Source organism: Bos grunniens, chromosome 19 (genome assembly GCF_055505025.1).
Source record: "Bos grunniens cultivar Pamir isolate PY7600 chromosome 19, Bosgru_T2T1.0, whole genome shotgun sequence".
Taxonomy (NCBI): Eukaryota; Metazoa; Chordata; class Mammalia; order Artiodactyla; family Bovidae; genus Bos; species Bos grunniens.
Genome location: NC_141183.1, coordinates 16,053,921 through 16,074,562, shown reverse-complemented (window position 1 = coordinate 16,074,562; position 20,642 = coordinate 16,053,921). Strand labels below are relative to the sequence as shown.

Below are 20,642 nucleotides of genomic sequence, written 5' to 3'. Positions count from 1 at the left end.
CTCTGTTGACTCATTTGGTTATTAACCCTTATGATATTAGGGCTATTCTGAGGTTGTAGAACTACCTGAGTCAATATGACCCCATAACACCTCTATGGATTAGTTGCTATTGCATAACAATAGTAATCCACCATAATAATAACAATCCTTTATTATTACAGTTCATGCATCTAGGGATTGGCTGGGGTTGGCTGATCTGGACTGAGCTTGCTCATTCATGGGCAGTCAGCTGAGGCTCTCTTGCAGACTGAGCTTAGCAGGGCAACTCTGCCCGTGTGTCTTTCCCTCTTCTCCAGGAACCAGCCAGTCAGCCTGTCACATTCTTCTCTTGGCAGTGGCAAAGGTGGAAAAGTAAGATGTTCAATGGAGCAAGTCCTTCTTTAAGCCTCTATTTATACCATCCATATGAAAGTTCCTTTGGCCCAAGTAAATCAGATGGCCAAACTCAGAGTCAAAGGGTAGAAAAATCTATTCCTTCCCTCTTGGGGAGGATCTACAAAATGCCCTGGTAAGGGACATAAAGAGAGGAAGGGATTAGAAACTGAGGCCAAATCTACCCCACACCTATAAATTTGTCCTCATAAACCTTCACTTTTCTACTTACCTGTCTCCTGGGAGAGTCCCACAGGAAACACTTGACTATCATCACTTTTTGTAACTTTTGTAAATTACATTCTGGCTTGCTTAGGAAGGATGTTTATCTCTGTCTCTGACAGTCAACAACCAGTTTTTACAATTTAAAGCAGATTCAATAAACGTGACCATCTGAACTTGCCTTAGTACTGAAGGAATGAATTTGAACTGAAATGTATATTTCAAAAGCTGAAGCATGACAGGAGAAACCAATTAGCAACCAGGCAGCACTACTTCAAGACAACACACAGATTTCCAGAACTGTTTAATTGGAGGGATTCCTTTTCATGATGATTCAGACAGTGTTATTTCTTAAACTTGACATAGACGATCCTCCCGCCTTCCCCAGACATGCTGAAATGGCAGTGAAATGGAAACACCTATCATCAGTATTCGGTGCAGCCCTTTTTATGTATTCTCTGTCCATCAGAGTTAAAAAAAAAAAAAAAAGATTTATGACTCATTGTTTTTCAAGGATGCTGCTTCCTCTGCAGTTTTTCAAGTTGTTTTTAGATAAGGTATTTCTCCTTGTGTATACACTGCCCACTGAAGTTCTTTTTATATCCCAGGTTCCTATGTTTACGGGCCCATTAGGCAAACTTTGTAACACTGTTTTCTGCCCCCCAGTTGTCTCTGGTGCTTTGAAACAGATGGTCCTCAAAAGAGAAAGAAAATGTGCCTAGACTCAGCCAGAGCCATGAAAAACAATCATACCGTCTGACCCTGTCCCTCTGATGATAACCTTTTATGAGAGCTCTGTTTCCTTAGATCTGCCTTTTGGGATTGCCTTTGTGCCACTTCTGAAGTGGTAGGTTTCTGAGGTCCTCAAGGGAATTGTCCCATTATCTGTGGGAGCACGGGAAGGAATTTTACAGTAACTCTGCTACAGTGAAACATTTGCCTTGAGGCTGGAATCGAAAATAGCAGCTGGAAGGACATTTGGAAAAGAGGGGAAGGAGGAGGTGTGGGAGTGCGAGAGAGGTGGAGGGACAGAGTTTTTCACATTTGGATGAAAAACACTAGCTCCAAGGCAGAACTGAGACAGGCCTGGCATCTCTCACCCTTGAAACTATCCCAAACTCAATTCTCTGAGGGCTTGGCTCTCAAAGCCGGTGATTTCAGTGCCGAGTGTGCTGGCCGGGGTCAGCGCACTGCTCTTGGCGATGAACAGTGAGCACCAAGATTCCTGGATGTCGACCAGCCTCCCTGGCCTCTCTTCCATCACACCAAGAAGCGCAGAAAGACTGCTGCTCCTCCCACAGCAAGTTAGCATCCAAAACAGAGACCAGTTTCCTGGAGTAACTAGGAACTGAATGGCTAGTGTCAGCCCTCTGAACACTTGAGGGAGAGATGCTCAACTCTTACCCATAAGTGTCCTTGCAGTAACGGACACAAGTTATAGAAGGTGAGGGGAAGAGCCTAAGACAAATAAACAAAGGAATGTAAACTAGGAATGAAAGTCAAAGTGAAGTCGCTTAGTCCTGTCCAACTCTTTGCAGCCCTGTGGACTGTAGCCCACCAGGGTCCTCTGTCCATGGGATTCTCCCGGCAAGAATACTGGAGTGGGTTGCCATTTCCTTCTCCAAAACCAGGAATAGAGGCACCTATATTTTCATGATGTAAGAGGCTGTGGCAACTAGCCTGCAAATATGGCCCCCAGGGAGCCATGCTTCTCAGTACTAGCCCTTTATGCCCTTATAAAATTTCCTCCCTTGAATGTGGCTTGCCTGTGACTTACTGATCACTAGTAGAATATGGCTTAAATGACAATGTGGGACTTCTGGGACCAGGTCATAAGAAGCCATGCAGCTTCTGCCTTGGTCTCCTGGGCCAGTGGTCCACAAACTTTTTGGCACGAGGGACCAGTTTCATGGAAGACAATTTTTCCATGGATGGGGAATCAGGGGGTGTTGGTTTTGGGATGAGTCAAATGCATTACATTTATTGTGCACTTTATTTCTATTATTATTACATTAGCTTCAGATCATCAGGCATTAGATCCCAGAAATTGGGGACCCCCTCTCCTAGACAAAAGGAGATACTTCTTTGGGACACTCCTTCTCGAACCTGGCCACCAAGCCCAAGCCACATGGAGAATCCAGGGGTAGACATTCTAGTTGACAGCCCAGCTCTGTTCCCTGTTGACAGCCTGCATTAACTGTCACTTCAGATGACTCTCGCTCCAGCTGCCACCTGATGGCAACCACATGAGAGACCTCAAGAGAAAATGTCTGGTTGAAAACACTGGATACATAGAACACGAGATAATAAATTTGTGTTAAGCCATTAAACTCAGTGGTTTGTAATCCATAAGAGGTAACCAGAAGTTACACATTCACAGATGTCCATTCACATGGACAGATACAGTTATGGATGGATCCATCCACTGATGGATCAATTGAATAGTTTTTTATTTACTCATTTATTAATTTCTCCACAAATATCTACAGAGCATACATGTTCCAGGCACTGTGCTAGTCTCTGGAAAACAGTGGTGAACAAATTAATTATAGTGCCTGCCTCCAAGGAGCTTACAGTTTAGTGGGTAGCAGTGGGTGGGAGCCTGTGTGGTCAAGAAAACTTCCTCTGAGATGTGATTTTTATTTTTATTTTTTGGCCTTCCCTAGTGACATGTGGTATCTTAGTTCCCTGACCAAGGATTGAACCAGCGCCCACTTCAGAAGCACAGTCTTAACCACTGGACCACCAGGGAAGCTCTGAGGTGTGATTTTTTTATGAATAAATTTATTTTTTAATTGAAGTATAATTGTTCTACAATATTGTGTTGATTTTTCCAAACATCAACATGAATCAGCCACAGGTATTCCCATGTCCCCTCCCTCTTAAACCTCCTTCCCACCTCCCTCCCCACCTCCCTCCCAATCCCCCTACTCTAGGTTGTTGCAGACCCTGGTTTGAGTTCCCTGAGTCACAGAGCATATTCCCACTGGCTATCTATTTTACATATGGTGATATATATGTTTCCATGTTACTCTCTCCATACATCCCACCCTCTCTTCCCCTTCCCTGAGTCCCCGCCCCCTTGCCATGTCCATAGGTCTGTTCTCTACTGTCTGTGTCCTGAGGTGTGATTTTAAAGTGGATATCTGAAATACGAGGAGTCAGCCACGTTAGAGATTGGGGTAGGTACAAAGAACTTTCTAGAATAAGGGAATAAAGGGAATAGTTAGGACATAGCTGGATGGCATCATCGACACAACGGACTGGAGTTTGAGCAAAGTCCAGGAGATAGTGAAGGACAGGGAAGCCTGGCGTGCTGTAGTCCATGAGGTCGCAAAGAGTAACACGTGACTTAGCAACTGAACAACAAGAACCCTAGAGTGGGGAGCGTGGAGTACTGGAAGGACTGAGAGAAAGCCAGTGTACTTGAGCCGAAGGAATTCTAGAGGAGAAATACTGCAGAGGGAGACCTGGGCCACAGTGGGCAGTCTTGCAGGCTGTGATAGAGAGTCTGGATTTTCTCCTAAACGCAGTGGAAAAGCGTGAAGGGCTTTTAAACAGAGAAGTGACAAAATCCGATTTACATTTTAAAAAGGTCACTCAGGCAGCCTGATGGGAAGAGGGCAAGAGGAGAACCAGGGAGGCAGTCATCCAGGTGAGATGATGGAGGCCTACGAAACGCCAGTCTAAGAGCCTAAGAGGCACCAAAAGGCACCTGCTTCCCACTGTGTCATTGGGGCCACCACTCTTCAAAGTGCCCCAGCCGCTTCTGTTCTAAGGTAGCTGGTCTGTGGCCTGTGTTTCCGACTGATGACAAATGCCACAAGTCCATCAGTTCACATCTGGAAAATCTCTAATTGTTTCAGCCATGCAAACGCTCCCCCTTGTTCTGTCCTGATAAGACAAGCAAGGTTTACAGCTAACCCACCCCGGTGAGGGTATGCGTCAGGTGTATTCAACAAGCTTATTCCTCTCACCCCCTCTCCTCATGCACCCTCACTTCACACAGGACACCCACCACCCCAGGGTGCCTATTGGCGAGGAGCTACAGCAATATCAGCATCCCCCACGCCCCCATCCCCACCCCGGAGCCAGCATCTTGGGACACTTTACATTCCAAGTGCCAGCCCATCTGGTTGACCAGATTTACTGCCTGGGTGAAGCTGTCTTTCCTGACCAAGTTGGCTGCTGTTACTAGCAGATACCACGTCCTTGCGCTGTCATTAAATTAGTTGTGAATAAAAGGGAACCAGAGTAACTAAAGCCTACAGTCCTCAGAGGCTAGAGAAAACCTGTCAATAGTAATTATTCCCCAGGATTGTCATTACAAAGGTATTTAGCTCTGTAGGCTCAGCTTCCCTCAACTTTCTCAGGGTTCATAGACTGTATTTTCATAGAAACTGCCAGCCACATTTCTGACCAAAAAAGCCAGTCTGCATATAAATATGTGTGTGGGTGTCGGGGGGCAAGCACTGAACGAACCCTGAGGGAAGAGATCTCATCACTGATACCCTGCCTTCCCATCAAATCTGCTTCCCCCAGGTCTCCTGCCTCCCCCAGCACCATCTACCCACTGCCTGTCTGGTAGTCGGCCTCGACCCTCTCCCTCCCTCTCTCTACCTATTACCACTCACTGACTGTCTCCCCAAATCATTCACTCCCTCTGCCCACTACTACCTTAGCCCAGGACACGTATGGCAGCAACCTCTCCAGTCTCCACATCCAGACTCCTCCCGTCCACTTTCTGCAGCTTTGTTCTCTTTTAAAAGATATTTATTTTATTTTGGACTTCCCTGTGAGTCAGTGGTAAAGAATCCACCTGCCAGTGCAGAAGATGTGTGTTCGATCCCTGGTCCAGGACAAATAAGGCCCTGGACCGCAACTACTGAAGCCTGCACACTCTAGAGCCTGGGTTGTGCAAGAGGAGAAGCCACCACGATGAGAAGCCCTTGCGCCTCAACTAGAGAGTAGCCCCCGCTCACCACAACTAGAGAAAAGCCCACGCTGCATGGAAGACCCAGCACAGCCAAATAAATAAATAAAATTCAAAAAACACTCCATTTTGTTTATTTGGCTGCATGGGTCTCAGTTGCGGCATGCAGGATTTTTAGCTGCAGCTCACAAACTCTTAGTTGCAGGATGTGGGACCTAGTTCCCCAGCCAGGAATTGAACCTGGGCCCCCTGCATTGGAGGCATGAAGTCTTAGCCACTGGACCACCAGGGGAGTCCCTGTAGCCTTGTTCTTAACTCCTCAAACTCCTCCCTCCCTGCTCCCACCCCATCCTCTCTGCACCAGCCATCTTAATGGACTCTCAGCACCTCAAATAAGCTTTCTCTCAACTCTGGGCCTTCCCATTTACTAAGGAAATGGCAAACTAGGATCTTCGAGCCTGCTACCTGTTTTGTAAATAAAGTCTTGTTGGAACACATCCACACCCTGTTTTGTAAATAAAGTCTTGTTGGAACACATCCACACCCCTACACTTATGTTTTGTCTACAATACACATAGCAACATATTTTTACATACAACAGCAGAGTTGAGTAGTTGCAACAGAGACTGCATGACTTGCAAAGGCTTAAATATTTACTATCTGATCCTTTATAGAAAAACTCTGCTGCTAAGGGGAGTACGAGGGGGAACGGATACAGGTATACGTATGGCTGAGTCCCTTCCCTGTTTACTTGAGATTATCACGATGCTGTTGATCGGCTTTCCCCCAATACAAAATAAAAAGTTTGAAAAAAAAAAAAAGGACAGTTTTACTACCCCTGCCATACACTGTTCCTTCTGGCTGGAACTCTCATCCCATGTCTTTTTCCCATTTCTGTTCCTTCCTGCTCTTGACCTAGTTAACAGCTAATTTATCCTTTAGCTCTAAGCCTAGAAATAGCTTCCTCCAGAAAGACCTCCATGACCACATCCCATCCGCTGAAAACATTTCTCTAGCACTCTATTATTTTACAACAACAATTACAATGGCCTACTAGTCTCTCCCTTTAGACTATGAGCTCCTTAAGTACAAAGATTGGGTCTTACAGACCAGCTTCTCCATTTGAGGGCCCTGGGGCAAGAGTATAAATTCCCATGTATCATTTGCCTAAATATTAAGCATTATAAACTACAAGCTAGCAAACAGTTAAATAAAAAACCTTTAAACTCTTGTTACCCTGACAAGTATTCCTTCATATGTGGTGAAAAGTACACATCAAGGTACTGTTTTGATGTGATTAAAAGCTGGCAAAATTTTAAATTATGAGTGGATGAGTATTCCACTGATGGACCAATGTTTATCTGAGTAATGAAAATGAACTACTGTATTATTTTATAAATTTATTTTTGTCTTCATTTTGGCCAAACCACGTTATATTATTATAATCTAGGTTTTCACATAATGTGTGTTCAATTGCTTGTAATAATCTAAAGGATTAAAAATAAAATTGTATTAAAAGTACAAAAAATTTGGATTACTTACACCCAAAATGTAAAGTAAAAATGAGGAAAACATGATTTATATATGCTATTTTTCTTCTAAGTTATTCAAAACCATGCATTAAAAAGGCAAAATAAGGGAATTCCCTGGCAGTCCAGTGGTTAGGACACTGTACTTTCACTGCTGAGGGCCCAGGTTTGATCCCTGGTAGGGGAAATAAGATCCCATACCATGCACAGCACAGACCAGCAAAAAAAAAAAAAAAAGGCAAAGTAAAACATATAGTGAATGGCAAAATTTTACATTGAAACTGTTTAAAGTTAAACGTTAAATTTAATTTTGTAAAGATTTGATGAAATCTTATTAAATAGATACATAAATAAAAGGAGTTCAATTCTAGTGTACGAAGCCTATTAGTTGACAATGTACAGAACTGGCATCACTCTTTGTATAGTACGTCTAGACCACAAATGCACAAATATAATACAAATGGTTTAATACAGTTAATATCATATGATTTCATAAGTACTCTGAGAGCCATAAATTGGAAGGGTACTAAGAGAAGAAAATGGACCCTCAGCTCCACTGCAAAATCATATGTCATTTTGCAACAATCTACTGCTGGAAGGAAGTAGATTTGACCACATATTTAATTTGCCTTGATCTTACCTGGGACTTCCCTGGTGGCTCAGACGGTAAAGTGTCTGCCTGCAATGCAGGAGACCCAGGTTCAATCCCTGGGTTGGGAAGATCCCCTGGAGAAGGAAATGGCAACCCACTCCAGTAGTCTTGCCTGGAAAATTCCATGGATGGAGGAGCCTGGTGGGCTATAGTCCATGGGGTAACAAAGAGTCAGACACAACTGAGCAACTTCACTGAGACCTCCCACTGCTCAAATTCTCCCTGTGTGCCAAAGAAGTGTTTTTCTCCAACATCAGCAGTGGCGCATTCCACAAACCTCTGTGATACTGACAAAGTCATCTAGAATTTTGAGGACATACTGTCAGGGATGTAGTGAATCATCTCCCTGGGATCTGAATAAGCTGCAAAGAATCATTGCTTAGAGTTAGAGGTCATGCTCTGCCAATGCTCAGCATGAGGGTGCAAGTGACAGAAACACAATGTATTCTCCCATAAATTTGTGTCTGTGTATTGGTAATATGCGTGACTTCATAAAGTGAGGAACCCCCGGTAGGGCTCCCTCTTGCTGGAGTGCAAGGACAATATGGTTCTCTTGTCTAGGATTGTATTCCTACTGCTTACTATAGAGTCTGGCACATAGTAGGTGCTCAGTAAATGCCAACTTGGTTACACTGTGAAGGATTTCTATTATTTTGGACCAATGAGACACTAATATATAAATGACTGGTCTCTGGCCTCTATACCACCATTAGGGTATATCATCTACTACAGGGGTCCACAAAGCTTTTCTGTAATGGGTCAAATAGTAAATAGTTTAGGCTTTGTAGGCTACTATTGTCTTTGTTGTAAATACTCATAGTGCAAAAACAGCTATCAGATCAGTTCAGTCACTCAGTCGTGTCTGACTCTTTGTGACCCCATGAATCTCAGAACGCCAGGCCTCCTTGTCCATCACCAACTCCCAGAGTTTACTCAAACTTATGTCCATTGAGTCGGTGATGCCATCCAGCCATCTCATCCTCTGTCATCCCCTTCTCCTTCTGCCCCCAATCCCTCCCAGCATCAGGGTCTTTTCCAATGAGTCAGCTCTTTGCATGAGGTGGCCAAAATATTGGAGTTTCAGCTTTAGCATCAGTCCCTCCAATGAACACCCAGGACTGATCTCCTTCAGGATGGACTGGTTGGATCTCCTTGCAGTCCAAGGGACTCTCAAGAGTCTTCTCCAACACCACAGTTCAAAAGCATCAATTCTTTGGTGCTCAGCTTTCTTCACAGTCCATCCATACATGATCACTGGAAAAACCACAGCCTTGACTAGACAGACCTTTGTTGGCAAAGTAATGTCTCTGCTTTTGAATATGCTGTCTAGGTTGGTCATAACCTTCAAGGGGTAAGCGTCTTTTAATTTCATGACTGCAGTCACCATCTGCGGTGATTTTGGAGCCCCCAAAAATAAAGTCTGACACTGTGTCCACTGTTTCCCCATCTATTTTCCATGAAGTGATGGGACCAGATGCCATGATCTTTGTTTTCTGAATGTTGAGCTTTAAGCCAACTTTTTCACTCTCCTCTTTCACTTTCATCAAGAGGCTTTCTAGTTCCTCTTCACTTTCTGCTATAAGGGTGGTGTCATCTGCATACCTGAGGTTATTGATATTTCTCCTGGCAATCCTGATTCCAGCTTGTGCTTCTTCCAGCCCAGCGTTTCTCATGATGTACTCTGCATATAAATTAAATAAGCAGGGTGACAATATATAGCCTTGACGTACTCCTTTTCCTATTTGGAACCAGTCTGTTCTTCTGTGTCCATTTCTAACTGTTGCTTCCTGACCTGCATATAAGTTTCAACCGTACAAAAACAGTTGTGACTGTTCTCCAATAAAACTTTATAAAAACAGGTGGTTGACCATCACCTTGATATCAAAACCAAAGACACCACTAAAAGAAGAAAACTACAGGCCAATATCTTTGATAAATATAGAGGCAAAAATTCAAAAAAAATGATCAAATCTAACAATACATAAGAAAGATCATACACCACAACCAAGTTGGACCACCCCAGGGTCACAAGGATGGTTCAGTGTATGAAAAATCCATATGATACACCACATCAACAAAAGAAAAGGCAAAACCACCTGATCATCTCAACAGATGCAGAAAAAGCATTGGATAAAAATTCAACAGCCATTCATGCTAAAAACTCTTATGGAAGTGGGTATAGAGGGCACATATCTCAACATAATAAAAACTATGACAAACACACAGCCAATATAATATTCAACAGTGAAAAACTGAAAGCCTTCTCACTAAAATCTGGAGCAAGACAAGGATGCCCACTCTCATCACTTCTCTTCAACATAGTACTGGAAGTCCTAGCCACAGCAATCGGACAAGAAATAAAAGGTATTCAGATTGGTAGGGATGACAAGATACTATACATAGAAAACCCTAAAGACTCCAGACAAAAACTACTAGAACTAATAAATGAATTCAGCAAGGTAGCAGGATCCAAGATTAACATATAGAAATGAGTTTCATTTCTTTACACTAACAATGAAATATCAGAAAAGGAATGTAAACAATCTTTTTAAAAATCCCATCAAGAAAAATAAAATAAGAATGTAAACCTCAAGGAGGTAAAAACTTATATGCTAAGAACTACAAACCATTAATAAAGGAAATGGAAGATTATTCGAAGAAATGGAAAGCTATCCCATGCTCTTGGATTGGATGAAATACTACTGTTAAAATAGGCATACTACCCAAAGCAATCTACAGATTTAATGCAATTCCTATCAAAATACCCATGACTTTTTTAGTTTACAGAACTAGAGCAAATAATCCTAAACTTTATATGAAACCAGAAAAGACCCAGGATTGCCAAAGAAATCCTGATGAAAAAGTACAAAGCAGGACGCATAACCCTCTGAGACTTCAGACAATACCACAATGCTACAGTAATCAAAATAGCATAATATTGGCATAAAACTGACATACAGATCAGTGAAATAGAATAGAGAGCCCAGAAATAAACTTACACACCTATGGACAATTAATCTTTGACAAAGGAGGCAAGAATATACAATGGAGAAAAGACAGTCTCTTCAGGCAGTACTGGGAAGCTTGGACGGCTGCATGCAAATCAATGAAGTTAGAACACACTCTCACATCATACAAAAATAAACTCAAAATGTCTTAAAGACTTAAATATAAGACACCACAAAGCTCCTAGAAGAGAACATAGGCAAAACATTCTCTGACATAAATAGAAATAAAAGCAAAAACAAACAAATGGGACTTAAGCTCATAAGCTTTTGCACAAAAAGGAAACCATAAACAAAATGAGAAGACAACCTGCAAGCTTGGAAGAAAATTTGCAATTGATGTGACATAATTTTCAAAATATACAAATAGCTCATACAATTCAAAAGCAAAAAAAACAAACAACCCAATCAAAAAATGGGCAGAAGACCTAGTTTCTCTAAAAAAGACGTAAGGGCCAATAGGCACATGAAAAGATGTTCATCATCGCTAATATTAGAGAAATGCAAATCAAAACGACAATGAGGGATCACCTCACACCAGTCAGAATGGCCATCATCAAAAAGTCTACAAATAATAAATGCTGGAACAGCTGTGGGAGAAAGGAACTCTCTTACACTGTTTGTGGGAATGGAAGTTGGTGCATCCACTATGGAAAACAGTATTAAGGCTCCTCATAAAACTAAAAATAGATTTGCCATGTCCAGCATTTCCAGTGCTGGGCATATACCCAGACAAAACTATAATTTGAAAAGATACATGCACCCCTATGTTCATAGCAGCACTATTTATAATAGCCAAGACACTATTTATAATAGCCAACCCAAATATCCGTCAACAGATGAATGGATAATGAAGATGTGATATATACAATGGAATATTACTCAGCCATTAAAAAGAATGAAATAATGCCATTTACAGCAACATGATGGACCTAGAGATGATCATACTAAGCCAAGCAAGTCAGAAAGAGAAAGACAAACACCATATGATACCACTTATATGTGGACTCTAAAATAGGACACAAATGAACCTATCAGCAAAACAGACTCACAGATAAAGAGAACAGATTTGTGGTTGCCGAGGGGGAGAGAAGTATTGGGAGTTTGGGATCAGCAGATACAAATTATTATATATAGAATGGATAAACAACAAGATAAACAACAGTTCTCTGTATAGTACAGAGAACTATATTCAATACCCTGTGATAAACCGCAAGGAAAAGAATATGAAAAAGTATCAGATCAGATCAGTCGCTCAGTCATGTCCGACTCTTTGCGACCCCATGAATCGCAGCACGCCAGGCCTCCCTGTCCATCACCAACTCCCGGAGTTCACCCAGACTCACGTCCATCGAGTCAGTGATGCCATCCAGCCATCTCATCCTCTGTCGTCCCCTTCTCCTCTTGCCCCCAATCCCTCCCAGCATCAGAGTCTTTTCCAATGAGTCAGCTCTTCGCATGAGGTGGCCAAAGTACTGGAGTTTCAGCTTTAGCATCATTTCTTCCAAAGAAATCCCAGGGCTGATCTCCTTCAGAATGGACTGGTTGGATCTCCTTGCAGTCCAAGGGACTCTCAAGAGTCTTCTCCAACACCACAGTTCAAAAGCATCAATTCTTCGGCGCTCAGCCTTCCTCACAGTCCAACTCTCACATCCATACATGACCACAGGAAAAACTATAGCCTTGATTAGACGAACCTTTGTTGGCAAAGTAATGTCTCTGCTTTTGAATATGCTATCTAGGTTGGTCATAACTTTCCTTCCAAGGAGTAAGCGTCTTTTAATTTCATGGCTGCAGTCACCATCTGCAGTGATTTTGGAGCCCAGAAAAATAAAGTCTGACACTGTTTCCCATGAAGTGGGAAATAGATGGGGGATAGACCAGATGCCATGATCTTGCCATGAAAAAGTATATATATGGATAAATCAATCACTTTGCTGTATAGCAGAAATTAATGGAACACTGTAAATCAACTATACTTCAATAACATTTAAAAAGAAACAACAACAACAAAAAAATCAGATGGCTGGCCAGATTTGGCCCACAGGTCATGGTTTGCCAACCCCCATACTGGAGCAGAGGAGGAAAGGGACAGTGCTGATGGAGATGAGGAGGCAGAACTGGAAAATAGGAGGTGGAATTATCAGGAGCTGATGACTGCTGAGGGCTTGGCCACTCTACCCTGATCCCCTTAATTACTCTGCCGTGCCAGTGGAAGCCCAAGCTGAAACTGTGTCGAGATGTTAAAGGCCTCCCAGAGGCTGGCTTTCCTTTATCTGGGCTGCTCCTCCTCCTTGGCCTCCCTGGTTAGTCACCGCATTTGTCTTTTTATAGGTATCTCCAGTTTTCTGTCTGGCTCAGTGCTTCTCCAACCTGGCTTGTGCATTACAATCACTCAGGGAGTTTATGAGAAAGATCCCTGTCTAGACTCTCGACCAGGTATTTTAGTTTGCTTGGGATGCCATAACAAAATACCACAGATGGGGTGGCTTAAACAAAGATTCAGTTTACTCAGTTCTGGAGGCCCAAAGTCCAAAATCAAGGTGCTGTCAGGGTTGGTTTCTGGTGCAGCCTCTCCAAGGTTTGCAAAGGACCCCCTTCATGAGTCCTCACACGGCCTCTCCTCTGTGCATGCGCTGGGCGGGAGTGCGTGGGAACTCTGGTTTTTTTTTCAATTGGGGTATAGTTGCCTTACAACATTATGTTAGTTTCAGCTGTACAACTAAGTGAATTGGTCATATGTATACATATACCCCTTCTCTCTTGAGCCTCTCTCCCAACCCATTCCCCTCCCATCCCACCCACCTAGGTCATCACAGAACACAGAGCTGAGCTCCCTATGCTATACAGCAGGGTTTTGTTTTTTTTTTCTTATAAGCATACCAGTCCTAGGGCTCTATTCTTATGACCTCATTTAACCTTAATACCTCCTGAAAGGTTTTCTCTCCAAATACAGTCACATTGCATTGCAGGTTAGCGCTTCAATATATGAATTTGTTGGGTGGGGGCGGGGGGTTAGTGTGGGAGAGACAGAGTTCATTCCTGTGATATTGTGATTTACAATAAGAAATATATATTTGGTCTTTGTCCACTGTTCTAGCACATAGTTCCTAAAACCCTTGTGAAGAACCATAGGGGCTTCTTTTGTTACACTATCTAGCTTTATGCTTAGTTCTTGAAATAGCTTTAGGCTAAAGCAGAAAGGTGAAATGGGTGTCTTTTGTTATTCATAACAAGCCCCTATCAACCTCACTAAGTTTATGTTAATGAGGTAATTTTTGGAAGGCTCCAGAGGCTGGGGCTGGCTGCCAGGGGAACCAATCACTTTTAGAGGGGTGGGGCTTATAGTTCCACATCCCAGGCCCCCAGCCCCATCTCTGGGGAGCAGGGAGCTCCTGAGATTGAGTCCAGTTGTTAGGGGAACCACTGACTGACACCACTTGCCCTGGTTAGCTAGTAGCCACTTGCATGAGTTGTCTTACAACAGGAGGTCCTGGGAAGGAATGTGGAAATAAGAAGCTACCACCTATGGAAAGAATTCAGGGAAGGTCAAAAGGAGAGAGGAGACAGATACCTGTCCATATGTCCTACCAACCTCCCAGAATCCTCCTCGCTGGAATCCATCTTGTCTGAGCGATGCATGCGTCACCAGGAAGGACCTCGGGTCAGAACGATTGGCCAGAGACAACCCGGAAACTAACCCCATCAGCATAAAACCTGAGACTGCAAGCCGCACGGCAGAGCAGTCCTCCTGGGCTCCCTTACCCTGCTGCTCTCCTCGCAGGCGCCTCTTCCCAGCAAACCGAAGGTTTGTCCCTGCTCTGAGCCCTGGGGGGTTGACCTGTATGGGCAGCATCAGTGGATTTCCTGGCTCCACAGTTTCAGGCTGGGCTTGGCCAAAGGAAAGCATTGACAGGAAATAAGAGGGAGAGAGGAGAGGAAGGTGGAGGTCCATAATCTCTCCAGTTCCAGTTTGAGGAGGGTCACCAGAGACTGGCCTCACTCTCTGATAAAGATCACTACCTTTTCCTTCAGGACAGTGACAGTTTCCTGCTGTTACCAGCCCCTGGGGCGCCATACTTGGCTTCCCTATATCCTGTCAGCATCTTTGTAAATAATCCTTATATGAAAGTGAAAGTGAAGTCGCTCAGTTGTGTCTGACTCTTTGCAACCCCATGGACTGTGGCCTATCAGGCTCCTCCGTCCATGGGATTTTCCAGGCAAGAGTGCAGGAGTGGATTGCCATTTCCTTCTCCAAAATTCTTATATAAACCTGCTAATGTTAACCAATTTGAGTGTACCCTTTGTTTCCTGCTGGGATCCTGATGGATGCAAGACACAATCCAGACTGTAGCTGGTTGGGGAATGAGTGGGAGATCAGGAATAAGAGATTATTATTTTATTTTATTTATTTATTATTTTATTATTATTTTGAGAAGGATCATAGAAAAGTACAGATAATATAAAACTACATCTACTACCAGAATGAAAAAAAAGAGGATACTGGATCATTTTGATTCATAATTTTAGAAAAGAAAAAGTAAGAATGAAGTCTATTGTTTTACATCTCTCTTAACAGAGACCACCGCTCTCGTGAATTAGTTATGAACTCTTATAGCTCCCCCCTTTTCAAAAACACATTTAGTATGTGTTTTAGAATTTACCTCAATGCTGCCACATTGTATGTGTGGCTCAGCAGCTCCTTTATTTTCTCAAGAATACATTTTTGAGAACTATCCATGCTGACATTTATAGAGTTAGGCCATTTAAATTGTTTATTATTTTTTTTTTGAGTATCGTTGATGTACAATGTTGTGTTAGTTTGAGGTGTACAGCAAAGTGAATCTGTTATACTTATGTGTCTATTTCATAAATAAGTTCATCTGTGTCACACTTTAGATTCCACTCCATAGTATTTTATTTTTTATCAATTTACTTCCTAATAATGACGTTTGTGATTCCAGTTCTTCTATTATAAACAATACTGTAATGAACATCTTTGTACCTTTCTCCTGATGTATGAGTTTTTCTCCAGAGTATGTACATAGAAGAGGACTTGATGATGATCGAGCTTGTGCATTTCTAACTTCACTAAACATTACCAAATTGACACCCTTTCTAATTCCCTGAAAGCAGTTCTACAAAGTTCCATAAGCAGTGGATACAGATTGTTGTCTTTTCATTTCATGGTCAACATTTTACATGGTTAGAGTTTATGATTTTTTAAAAACTCTGATGACTGTAAAATCACTACACAAAATCCAGTATACAACTGTTGCTATTAAACATAAATATGCTTTTGGAGTAGAAAATGCATGTACACAACATAAAGTTCAGAAAGGACAAGAGCATATGTAGTAGAAAATGAATCTTTCCCCAAACCCCGTCCCTCAGCCACCTAACTCTGTGGCCTGTATTCTGTTTATTGTGTGTTTTTCAGATATATGTAACTGCATAGAATGTATGAATTGGCCAAAAAGTTCATTCAGGTTTTCCCATAACATTCAAACGAACTTTTTGGCCAACCCAATATGTAATAAAACAATATGTAATAAAAAAAAATAAATTAATAAGACAATTCATTCCATTGCACTTCTTCTGTCTCAGTAGGTTCTACACATTTTACAAACTCAATGTTAATTATTTCATTTTTACCATAAGCCCTGTTTCTGTAGATCCCACAAGCATAGGTTCGGGTGACAACTTGAAGAGCTTCCATTCCCTGTTGTCAAGGGCCCATCAATTCCAATGGTCCCATCACAACTGCTCTAAGGGGCTTGGGGAACATCTATTACCATATCAAGTGCTATTCTTCTAGAGTTTCCTAGAAGCTTGTGGACTAAGTCCTATCATTATCTGTCATGGTACCATCAGGAAAACAGTCAGCACTCCAGGTATTTCAAATAGGAAGGGGTTTAATGCAGGGAATTAGAGGCTTTCATGACTCTGGGAAAGCTGCAGGAAAGATGGTGGTTAGAATCTCTTTCAGGAAGTCTAGAAGTACAGGGATCATAAGGAAGCTACTGTCATTATGCACTTACTGCCATCTCAGCTGCCTGTAAAGCAATGGGAGGATTCTCAGACCACCCGCCCGAAAGCTGTAGGCAGAATCCCAAGTCGGCCATTCCATCTGCTGCTGCCCATACTTTTGCCCATAACTGCCTCTGGAAGGGGCTTCCCTGGTGGCTCAGATGGAAAAGAATCTGCCTGCAATGCAGGAGACCTGGGCTCAACCCCTGGGTTGGGAAGATTCCTTGGAGGAGGGCATGGCAACCCCCTCCACTATTCTTGGCTGAAGAATCCCTATGGACAGAGGAACCTGGCAAGCCCCAGTCCATGGGGTCACAAAGAGTCAGACATGAATGACTGAGTAACTAAGCACACAGCCTCTAGAAGACAATGGCTTCTCCTCTTCCCTACCAGGTCTCATGCAAGTGCCTCTCATTAGTGGAGTCTAAGACAACATGTTCTCCGGTGGGTAAAGACAGATACTGAATAGCCACAAACAGCAACTAAAAGGATTTTCAACATGCCCGAAACTCAACTGAATAATTTGTGGGGACTTCCCAGGTGGCACTAGTGGTGAAGAATCCACCTGCCAATTCAGGAGATGCAAGAGACAAGGGTTTGATCCCTGGGTCGGGAAGGTCCCCTGGAGTAGGAAATAGCACACTACTCCTGTATTCTTGACTGGAAAATTCCATGGACAGAGGAGCCTGCCTAGCTACAGTCCATGGGGCCCCAAAGAGTCAGAATCGACTGAGCACTCTCCCTCTATACATAGGTGATTTTATTACTTAACTTTATGGTATTACATTCTGCCTCTATTAGAGGCAGAGCCCATGAGAATTGGTTAGATAGCTATGATGTACTTCATAAATTTTATATAGGGTAACAGTAATTAAAACACATTATTGATTGGTGGATTTTTGCAGGAACTAATGCCTGTGGCCAGCTGTTTGTTATGTAAGTGAACATTGAAACATCTCTGGTCAATAATACTGGGTAACAAAAGATGGATTAATATATCTCTGGTCATTAAGTTGTTAAGCATCTATTTTACCATCCAAGATCACCAAGTATGTGAGACAGACTTTGGGAAGAGTAACAGAAAAGGAAGGAAAAGACCGATTTCCTATTCTCAAGCAAGCAAGCTTTATTCTTTCAACAAACTTTGAGATCCTACTATATGTTCACATCAGAAACCTGAGGAAAGCAGAACTTGATACGGACTCATACATACGAAATCAAGGATAAATATCTGAATATGAAACAAATTTATGGTTACCAAAGGGGAAAGGTGGGGGAGACAGACAAGTTGGGAGTTTGAGATTGACATGTACACATGACTATATTTAAAATAGATAACCAGCAAGGATCTACTGTATAGCACGGGAAACTCTGCTCAATATTCTATAATAACCTAAATGGGAAAAAAATTTGAAAAAGAATAGATATATGTATATGTAATGACTGAATTGCTTCACTGTTCACCTGAAACACAGCATTGTAAATCAACTACAGTCCAATAAAAAAATAAAAATTAAAAAAAACATACTATTTCATAAAAGCTAAGTACAAATTTCAAGATAGAGATTACTTATGGGGAGAGTGAGGATATAGGCAGTTTAAACTTGATGAAATGTCTATGTTTGTATATTTTGCTTTTACTTCTATTGTTCCCTCTGACTGAAATATTTCATAATAAAACAGACTAAGAATGTCAGAAACCGATGTTGGGCTGTGCTCGATCTTGGGTCAGAGAGTTTCTTGGGAACCAATCTTTGTGGCGCTGATCAACTAGATCAAGAAAAGAAATTATACATGCTGCAATAAAAGATAAATTTAGTGTTGGCATAAACTTTTCATTTTTAAATCAAGGTGTTCAACTTGAAATCTTTCTGGCTTTGGGAGGGAAGATAGAATAAAGCCAAAGTCCTACCTTTTTGTGATTCTACATCCAACAGAACACTCTACAGACCAAAAATGCAAGTATAAAGGGATATGAGGTAGGGGGGTGAGCAGCACGAGACGGGGTTTTGCACAGAAGGAGGAAAGGGAAAGAAAAGAAGGGGGAAAAGGGCAAGCATTCAAAATTCACTTACGGTTAGGGCTATATATATAAAATGCCCTGGAAAATTAAAAGACAAGACATGTTCCCTGGCCTCAAGGGACCTAAGGCAGGATCTGCTCAAAGGCTCAGAGGTGTCTAGAAGGAGAATGAGTTTGCCATGTGCTTTGCAAGAATAGTTTCATTTTTCAATTCACACATTAACCTCACAAGGCAAGCACTTCTGAGCTTATGTTTCAGGTAAGGAAACCAAGGCACAAAGAATTTCCATAACTTGCTCCCTTCCAGCAAGAACTAGAGCCAGGAGTTTATGTCGGCACCATTCTGCCTAAAAAAAAATTTTTTTTTTTTTTTTTGGCTGCACTGCACAGCATGTGGGATCTTAGTTCCCAGTCCAGGGATTGAACATGCATCCCCTGTATTGGAAGCACTGAGAATTTTTTTTATTAAGAGGTTTTTTTGGATGTCAACCGTTTTTAAAGTCTATTGAAGTTGTTACAATATTGCTTATATGTTTTATGTTTTGGTCATGAGGCATATGGGATCTTAGCTCTCTAACCAGGGATCAAACCTACATCTCCAGCATTGGAAGACAAAGTCTTAACCTCTGGACCGCCAGGGAACTCTGAATGTCGGCAGCATTCTTAACTGATGCCCTCCCTAGGGCAGAAAGACTCTGGTGGGCAATGGAAGTGCTATCTCCTAGAAAAATGTGTCTCTAGAGGGTAGAAGTATAACTCATTCATTTCTCAGCCCCCTTCTCCAGGTCCCACAGATATATTTTCTAACTCTGTATTATTTTTAAAAATCATATTTCTTTCTTCTCTTGCCTTTCCTAATTCCCTTTTCTCCAAGCTTCTCTTCTCTTTCTGTCCCGCTGCTCTCCCAAAGCCTGAAATATATACATAACAAATGTAAATTATGCTTTTAGTCTTTCCAAATTGTCCTCTCTATTTGGGTCTATGCTTGGAGGAGATGGAAAAGGTGACCTCTTAAACTATAATTCTCCCCTCTGTCCAGCATCATTCCCATCAGCTTACACGGTTTAGTACTCTCATCTGAAAATATATAGGCTTTCCCAGTGCCTTAGCAGTAAGGAATCTGTCTGCAATGCAGGAGATCCAAGAGACGCGGGTTTGATCTCCAGGTCAGGAGGATCCCCTGGAGGAGAGCATGGCCACCCACTTCAGTATTCTTGCCTGGAGAATCCCATGAACAGAGGAACCTGGCGGGCTACGATCCAGAGGTTCACAGAGTCAGACAGAACTGAAACGACTGAGCATGAGAACTTAAAAAAGTATATATATACACAAGTATATATATATGCATATATATTCATATAAACTATTTTTAAGAAAATAGTCCTTGACCCCTCATGCTCTTGCAACTGTATTTCTCTATTCTCCACTTACAGTGCCACCTTAAAAAAAGCTGTCTGTAGCTACTGTCTTCATTTCTCACCTTTTCATTTTCTCTTCAACCCACTTCATTGGCTCTTGCTTACCCTCTATGCTGACATCTCCCAAATATGTATTTCCTGCTCCAACCTTCTTAACCAGCTGTCTGTGTGCCTGCTCAGTCGTGTCCAACTCTTTGTGACCCCTGCCTACTTCACACCTAATTTGGATGTTTAATTTCCAAATTAACATGCTCCCAAGGCAAAACCTGCCTCTTGAGAAACCTATATGCAGGTCAGGAAGCAACAGTTAGAACTGGACGTGAAACAACAGACTGGTTCCAAATAGGAAAATGAGTACGTCAAGGCTGTATATTGTCACCCTGCTTATTTCGCTTATATGCAGAGTACATCATGAGGAACGCTGGGCTGGAAGAAGCACAAGCTGGAATCAAGATGGCC

General features: G+C 42.2%; 1 long non-coding RNA gene across 6 annotated transcripts in view; it reads right to left on the bottom strand.

Moving 5' to 3' along the window:
- Positions 1–20,642, bottom strand: part of LOC147351384 (uncharacterized) — a 76,399-nt gene that overhangs the window by 51,056 nt on the left and 4,701 nt on the right. The window contains exon 1 of one of the 6 annotated variants that reach the window (XR_015147456.1): positions 9,311–9,329. The exons of the other annotated variants lie outside the window; for them this stretch is intronic. This is a non-coding gene — a long non-coding RNA (uncharacterized LOC147351384). Of the gene's footprint in view, positions 1–9,310; positions 9,330–20,642 lie in introns of those variants that run through there. 6 annotated transcript variants of the gene reach the window in all.